We start from the raw sequence: 8,401 nt of genomic DNA, 5'->3' as shown, positions 1-8,401 counted from the left end.
ATATACACACACCCCTGCCAATACAATGCAACACAGTTATCAGATAATATGTGTACTAGATGCAGACGTAAAGGCTTTTCAAAGTAACAACAGTAGGGAACATTTGTTCATCAAGTGTCAACCTATACAAAGTTTAGACTTGATTTCTTTCCAAACTAATCCTGATTAATCCACTGCAGAAAGAATGGCACCAGAGAGGCAGAGAGGGAATGAGAAGGCCAGAAGAAAAGTACAGGGAGAGAACAAAAAGTTAAACAAATGTGTTGTCCCACTCACCCAAATGTCCTGTCCCACTCACCCAAATCTCACACACAAAAACGAATTTTAGTCAGTTCACAAAAAAGGGTATGCCATGCATCCATGGTACATAATCCGATCTTCTTTCCTCCTCAAATGGATAGGTAACATCTTCAGCATTACAGAAATGTATCATATGTTGGGTTATTTTTTGAAATCCATAGCCAGAAATCTCACACAATGCAGAAAACCGAAAACTGTCCCACTCACCCTGAACTTATCCTATGCTTCCTGGCTGACTTGTCCTCCTTACCTTGCTGTCTTACATATCTTGTCTTACCTACTTCCTCACGCTATTTCTTTTCTTCATTCTGGCTCTTACTTTTTTTTCCCTTGCTTTTTTTTTATTGAAGAGATTCACAGGTACAAATCAACATACATCACAATATAGTGTATATCTAAAAATAAAGTGCTACCAGTGCCAAAGTGTATATTTTACAAGAAGCAAGGGGTTCAGTTCAGTCTGGAGGTTCAAAGTCAAGCAGGTTCCAGGGGAGGCTCTGAGCCCTGTCCAAAGTTCTCCTCCTTCTGAGGTCTGTCAGAACTTGCTTCACGACCATGTCACAGTCAATAACAGTCTGGTTAATGATCATGACACATCTGGTCTTCCAAAGTTTAAAACATACGATGCTGATGATCAATTGAAACAGTTCTTTTTTCTTTGGAGGCATCGTGTCTTCCAGGAGACGGTACATGACAGAACCATAGTTCAGATCAAAAACTAGGCCATGGCCCTGCAAGATAGACGAAACAGCCTGGGCCCTGTAACAGTCTATTAAGAGATGTTGCTGTGTTTCATCTTCGTCACAATAAATCATGGGATATTGTTTGGTTGTAACATAGCAGCTCCATGAGAAGACAGCTCTAACAGGAAGTCTGCCTACGGACATGAGCCAGTGGACATCTCTAAGATTCCCTGAGTATTTTTTATTGTTTAATAATTTAATTATATTTATTGATTCATTTTCTGGGACATTTTTATATTTAATAATTCCACCATATTTATAATTATTTATTTTATTAAATATTGTTTTACTTGAGTCACTAGTCCAGTTTATTTGTAGGTTAATATATTCAGTTACGAAATCAGCATAAATTAATTTATAATAAGGGCCTTGTCTTGCCCTGCCACGTTTTTTGTCCCAATTTTTGGTGTTTCCAACCCATCATGAAATATGTCACCATCTTGGTTTTTTATAGCTTTAATAAATTTACTTTGAATTTGTTTTTGTCCTGAATTGAGTGCATATATTTAATTCCCTCTATTTTCTATTTCTGTATCTTTACATATATTATACAACAACTCATTATTTAACTTATCAATATCAGTTTTTAAGACAGACATAGTGCAATCTTCTATTGAGTTTCTTTGTTTTTTCTGTTTTAAGTCTATGTATTGTTTAACTAATGAATCATATTTTACATTTTTAAGCTTATTTAATTGTCTACATTTAAATTTGAAAAAGTCTTTTAATCTATGTTTTAATATTTCCCAGAGTTTAATATTAGATTTGGTTATGATATTTAATTGAGTTATTTTATGTATTTCACTTTTCAATTCTTCTACAATTTGATTATGTTTTAAACACTGTGTTTAGTTTCCAGAAACCTCTGTTTACTGAGTAAATAATGACCAAGATAGTTATCAGTAGTTTACCGAACTAATGACTGATGTGTTTATCTAAAACCCGCGATCCGACCCGCATGTTATTTTTTTCAACCCAGATCCAAACCCGGGAAAAAATGTTTTTTTAAACACCACCCGAAAATCAGCTGTTTTTGCGGGTACCCGACCCAGTGCAGGACTCTGGGTCAGAGGACAAGATTCATATTCATATACCGCTGAACTAAGTACTTCCTAGACTACGTGCATGCATAATATGAAGTATTTTCACTGTGTAGTTTTCGAGTAATCCTGTGTCAAAATCCTTAACAGAGGATAAGATCAAGGATATTTCATCCAACTTTGATGTGGAATAAAAAAACGTATTTTCCATAAGTAGTCCAAGATTCATATACTGCTGAACTTAGTACTTCCTAAACTATGTGCATGCATAATATGAAGTACTTTTACTGTGTAGTTGAGTAATCCTTTGTCAAAATCCTTAACAGATCGCAAGATTAAGGATATTTCACCCAACTTTGATGTGGAATAAAAAAACTTATTTTCCATAAGTAGTCTATGATTCATATACTGCTGAATTGAACACTTCTTAGACTACTTGCTTGCATAATATGAAGTACTTTTACTGTGTACTTTTCCAGTAATCCTGATATGAAGTACTTTTACTGTGTACTTTTCCAGTAATCCTGTGTCAAAATCCTGACCAGATCACAAGATTAAGGATATTTCGCCCAAATTTGATGTTGAATAAAAAACTTATTTTCCATAAGTAGTCCAAGATTCATACACTACTGAATTTAGTACTCCCTAGACTACTTGTATAACTAGTATGAAGTAGTTTTACTGTGTACTTTTTGAGTAATCCTGTGTCAGAATCCTGACCAGATCACAAGATTAAGGATATTTCCCCTAACTTTGATGTGGAATAAAAAACTTATTTTCCATAACTAGTCCATGATTCATATACCGCTGAACTAAGTACTTCCTAGACTACTTGTATAACTAGTATGAAGTACTTTTACTGTGTACTTTTTGAGTAATCCTGTGTCAGAATCCTAAGGATATTTCGCCCAATTTTGACGTGGAATAAAAAACTTATTTTCCATAAGTAGTCTATGATTCATATACCGCTGGCGACGCAAGAGGGCAGCCTCCAGCATACCGCGCCCTGCCTGTGTATATATAGAGAAATCATTCTAAGCCTATGAGAAAGCTTCCATTTGTATGTGAATTACAGTAAATATATATTTATGAAAGCAATAGTTGATATTTGCTAATAAACAACCACGTAAATTACACATTGTAACTTTAAAGAAAATCACGACCCCGTCGGCGCTGCTTTCACCTATCGAAATTACACTTGTACCCTTTGATATGCAGACATATTTTAATTAAATGGTTCAAACATAGGCTACATAAGCCACCAACATAGGCTCGTAGCCCTAGCCCTTAAAATCATATGAGCATTTTCAGCAGATAAATGTGAAAACAGCCTTCGAGTGTCAAGCTCTGCACATACATCATTCTGCACAGTGAGGCTCAAACATTCATCTGTAGGAACAAGAAGAAAACACATTTTTGAGTGGAGGAGGATTAAGTTATTGTAAACCATGGTTTTTAAAACCTTACAACCTGCACCTGACCCCCTATGAGAGCCAACCCATCCCGCAGCGCCGCTGTCCGAGGTGCTGAACAGGTACTGTAGGCCAGATGCTGCAGAGAAATCCGTATTAACAAGAGGCAGAAGAAAATAAAATAAATCCAATTAAACGACATATTTGCTGCCACAGAGTAATTCTGTGAACTGACAAGGAATGACCAGTGTGTGTGTGTGTGTGTGTTTCTGTAAGTTATTTCTAACTTACTCAGAACGCTGCTCTGTCAATTTCTGACCCGACCTGCGGGTTGCTTGTCAACACACGCATCACTATTGGCAGGTGTATAAGTAAACAAACAAACAACAACAACCACAAAGATCATTATTCAGTCTCATGTTACATTTGTGGGAAGCTATTACAGTTTAGATTTTCACCTTCCCACATATGTAATAATTTCCTGCAAATGTAATAGTTATTACATTTGCAGAAAATTGTGTGTTACGTTTGTAGTAGGCAGCTGCTATTACGTTTGTGGGAAATTTATTACATTTGCAGAATTATTACATTCAAAGCTGCAGATTTGTATTACGTTTGTGGTTTATTACGTTTGTGGGCTGTTATTACGTTTGCGGGAGTAACACACATGACTGCACCAGACTTTTCCAAAAAGTTCAGCCTGGACTCCGGTTACAAATAACTCCGGTTACAGGGGCCCAAAACTGCAGTTACATGTGGATGAAAGGCCAAACCGTGAGCAAAGAGTCACGGTTTTATAAATACCCGCGTTGGTGTGGACAGGCCCTTAGTTTCAGAGTCGTTAAGGTCACAATGTGAGTCGTTAGGGTCAGGTGGGACCAGGGGTGAATCGGTGTGAAGTCGTCTGGAGAGGGATCCCAAGACTGCAAGTGGTTGTTTTGTCTCTACAGTGTATAAATCTGTGCATTCCTGGTTGCACTGAACTGCATACACTACATTACTCTGCTTATGTATGCCAAGGACAAAACACCCAGGCATAAGCAGAGTAGTGTATGCAGTTCAGTGTAACCAGGAATGCACAGATTTATACATTGGGGAGACAAAACAACCACTTCACAAGCTCATGGCACAACACAGGAGATCCAGCTCCTTGGGTCAAGACTCGGCTGTCCACTTACATCTACAGGAGAAGGGACACTCCTTTGAGGACAGCAATGTGCACATCTTGGCCAGGGAGGAAAGATGGTTGAAAGAGGAGTAAAAGAAGCCATCGACCTCAAGCTGGAATGACCATCGTTAAACAGAGGGGGTGGCTTACGACACTACTTATCCCCCACCTACAATGCAGTCTTGGGATCCCTCCCCAGACAACTTCACACCCATTCACCCCTGGTCCCACCTGACCCTAACGACTCAAATGATGGCCAGGTGGGTCAACGACAAGCATTTCACGTAGATACAGTTTCCAAATACACAAATTTTATCGGCAATATCTCTTTGATGTCTCGACAACCACTCAATAATAAACATTCCACGTCTTGTAATCCTCACCGATCTCACTTGTCTAAGATCTCCTTCTAAAAACTGTTCTACCACACCAGGATCATGTTCATGTGTCACAGCTATCTTTCCAACGAGACACGTATTAGTCTGCCTTGTTGAATTACTGGAATTGCTTGAATTAGTCTTCTTTATTTTCAAATCCTTTTCAAATCCTGCTCCAATGCTATTTCCCCGTCCCCCTTGCCTCTAGACCTGTTTCTGGAAGATTCTGAAATAAATCCCTCCCTACCTCCCGCTGTTTATCAGTTAACTCCAACAACCCTTTAATACATTATTCCCTTCCAGTTTATATTATATTTCAGCATAATGCTTTTACATACCAACAATAGGCTATGTGACTCATTTTTACTCATGGAATTCATTACAATAATTACTCAGGGATAGTAGGCAGTTAGATAGTTGTTGATACATTTTAAGATTAAAATGTAGTTATCATCACACTATTATACTGCAGTCAGTTTTGGAGAGTAGGCCTACTGGCGTTGTATGTGAGAGTAATAAAGTCAGTAAGTAAGTAAAATTTCTTTGTACAGCGCTTTTCACAGACATAGATCAGCAAGTGTTTAACAAGAGCAATATGCAAGGTACAAGGCAGAAAACAAAGAAGATAAAGTGACGACCTGAGTCACGTAGTTAGAGGTACAAAACTATTTGCACAGCACATGCTGAAAAAAAAACATCACATAAAGAATATACAGAGCCGATGCATACAAGAAGTTACCCAAATACCTGTCTAAAGAGGTGCGTCTTTAGCTGGCTTTTACAAGAAAACACAGTCAACAGACAGCAAATTTGGTGTACTTGATTGAAGAGAGCGAGCTGAATAATGCCAGTGAAGTAATTCTGCCACATAAGCAGGAGCCTGTCTGTGTAATGCTCTGTAAATAAGAATGAAGATTTTGAAGTGGATCCTATATGTGACAGGTAGCCAGTGAAGAGATTTAAAGATAATAATATAATAATATAGTAATATGACCGCATCGAGCTAGTCTTGCAGCAGCATTCTGGATTACTTGCAGATGGTCAAGAACAGACTAATTCTTCTAAACTGCTTTAAACAGCCTGCTTCACTGGGGACTCCTGGATGGAGGAATACCTGGACTCGCTCACAATGGAACGAGCAGCGTGCCTGTTAAAAGACTTTGATAAGTGCCTGGAAGACCACTGGTACACGGTCTATACGCGTTTAAAACAGTTGCCTCCAGTTTAAAGGCTTGTATACAACGGACATATGAGATCCAATGTATGTTACATAACATTCCGAATGTTTTCTCTTTTGGTTACTGTATATTTTGTTTTGTATTGTTTTGTTTATTTTCTTCTGCACTTCTTTCATGCAGTGTCTTTCTTATCTGATTTCTCTTGTTGAATGTGAACTAAGTCTTAAACAAAAATCAAAACAAAACAACAACAATAAAACGGTTATAAGAAAAGAAGAGAAAAGACACGTCCTATTACTGCATATTACTAACTCGACCTTACTGCATGTCACTAACTCGGCTTCTTCTCCGAAGCCTTTGTGCTCCACTCTCTGGCAGGTATCGCAGCTGTGCCTGGATCGTGTGACATGGTAGTGCTGCTGCCGCGGTCCTACCTGATGCCTCCTGCTGCTGCTGTTATGATTAGTCATATTTCTACTGTTATAATACACATATGATTATTATTGTCACCTATAATATCATAAATTAATATATACTTACAGCATATGCTACCACAATTGCTGTAATTGTACATACAACATCTATTACACATCTGTCCGTCCTGGAAGAAGGATCCCTCCTCAGTTGCTCCTCCTGAGGTTTCTACAATATTTTTTCCCCGTTAAAGGTTTTTTGTGGGGAGTTTTTCCTTATCTGCTGTGAGGGTCCAATGAACAGAGGGTTGTGTATGCTGTAAAGCCCTGTGAGGCAAATTATGATTTGTGATATTGGGTGTGATGGCCGCACTTGCAGCCACACAGCTGCATTAAGGTCTGTCCCCCGGTGGCACTCACACTTTGGTTTCTTTTACATTTGTAGTTCATTTTTTCCTCATTTAGCTTATCTTAATTACATCTCACATTACAAACAAATAAATGACAACACAGTGGATTTTGTTTCATACATCATACTCATTTTATTTTACAGTTTTGACAGTACATTAGTTTCCATTTGTAGCGCGCACATTTGGTTAACTTTTGTACAGTCACTAGTTTCTTTAAGTTGTTCTAATTTTCATTTCTTGAGTTACCAGTGTGGAGGTGCTGCTCCTGAAGGACATCTGGCCACGCCTGAGCAAAGGATGTGCCCCAGGAACTGAAACTATTAAATACAGGAGGTGGCCAATTGGGCCGTACCAATTCCTGCCACCTCATAGTGAGGAACTGTTTATTTTCAGTTTAGTTATATTGTTTGTTTCTCTTTATTAAATATTTAGTTTTGGTATTTTTGGTTTGGTTAATTTAGTTGAGTTAACCTTTTTTGAGGAATTATTCTGTTTTGTTATTTATTGCTTTGTTGGTAGTGTTTGTCTGTCTGTCATCCCCCCTGTGTCTTAATGGTCTGATCAGCCAGTATATATGTTCCCCATTGTGTCCACTTTGTAAGGTCTGTTGGTGGTGTTAAGGTCACTTCAGTTGAGTTTTGTTTATTTGACCTCGTTTATGGGCCCAGAACTTTAGTTATATATTTATCATTTGTACCTTTTTTTTGCAGTATTTGGGTAAAATAAAAGCCTTTTTTTTTAAAACCACCTGAGTCTCCTCTTGTCTGCCAGCTCGGTCCCTTACATTGGGCGTTATAAATAAAATTGAATTGAATTGAATACTAAGTGAGGTGAAAAGTGCTTTACAGTAATCAATGTGAGATAGCATGAAAACATGTATAATCATTTCCAGTTAAGTAGTAGAAAAAACAAATCTGAGGTTATTAATATTTCTGAAATGGAAAAAACAACATGGTTTACAGTGATTTGAGACTGGGAGCCCAGTGAGGTCCCACAAGAAAGCAACAACTCCAGGCTGTGAAGATCATATCCAGTGGGGCTCATTTGTTTCTCGGCCCAATGCCAATTTGAGTGACGGGCCGCTCAGTTTGCATTGATATTTGGTTTTCCACAGGGAAGGAGAAGGGTGCACCGTTCCTGGCAGTGCTGCAATACTGGGTCGATGCGTGGAGTGAACGAAGCAAGCCCCTTTTTTAGCTCCCAACACAAAAAATATGTTTAATATGGCAATATTTCCTCTCTGTCCTGTGTTTTTCTGCCAATTAAAAGTGCAAATCTCGCTGTATTTTTTGAGACTTCATTTTGCTGTTGATTGGCTTTTACTCAAGTTGTCATGTTTTACAGCCATTTGAGACTGGGA

The 8,401-nt window shown here is 38.2% G+C and overlaps 1 pseudogene; it reads right to left on the bottom strand.

The window, feature by feature from the left end:
- Positions 1–8,162: 8,162 nt before the first annotated feature.
- On the bottom strand, positions 8,163–8,307 carry LOC126383299 (uncharacterized; annotated as a pseudogene).
- Positions 8,308–8,401: the final 94 nt, after the last annotated feature.

Source organism: Epinephelus moara, chromosome 21 (genome assembly GCF_006386435.1).
Source record: "Epinephelus moara isolate mb chromosome 21, YSFRI_EMoa_1.0, whole genome shotgun sequence".
Lineage (NCBI taxonomy): Eukaryota > Metazoa > Chordata > Actinopteri > Perciformes > Serranidae > Epinephelus > Epinephelus moara.
The sequence above is the reverse complement of the archived record's forward strand: the minus strand, read 5'-3'. Positions and strand labels throughout refer to the sequence as shown.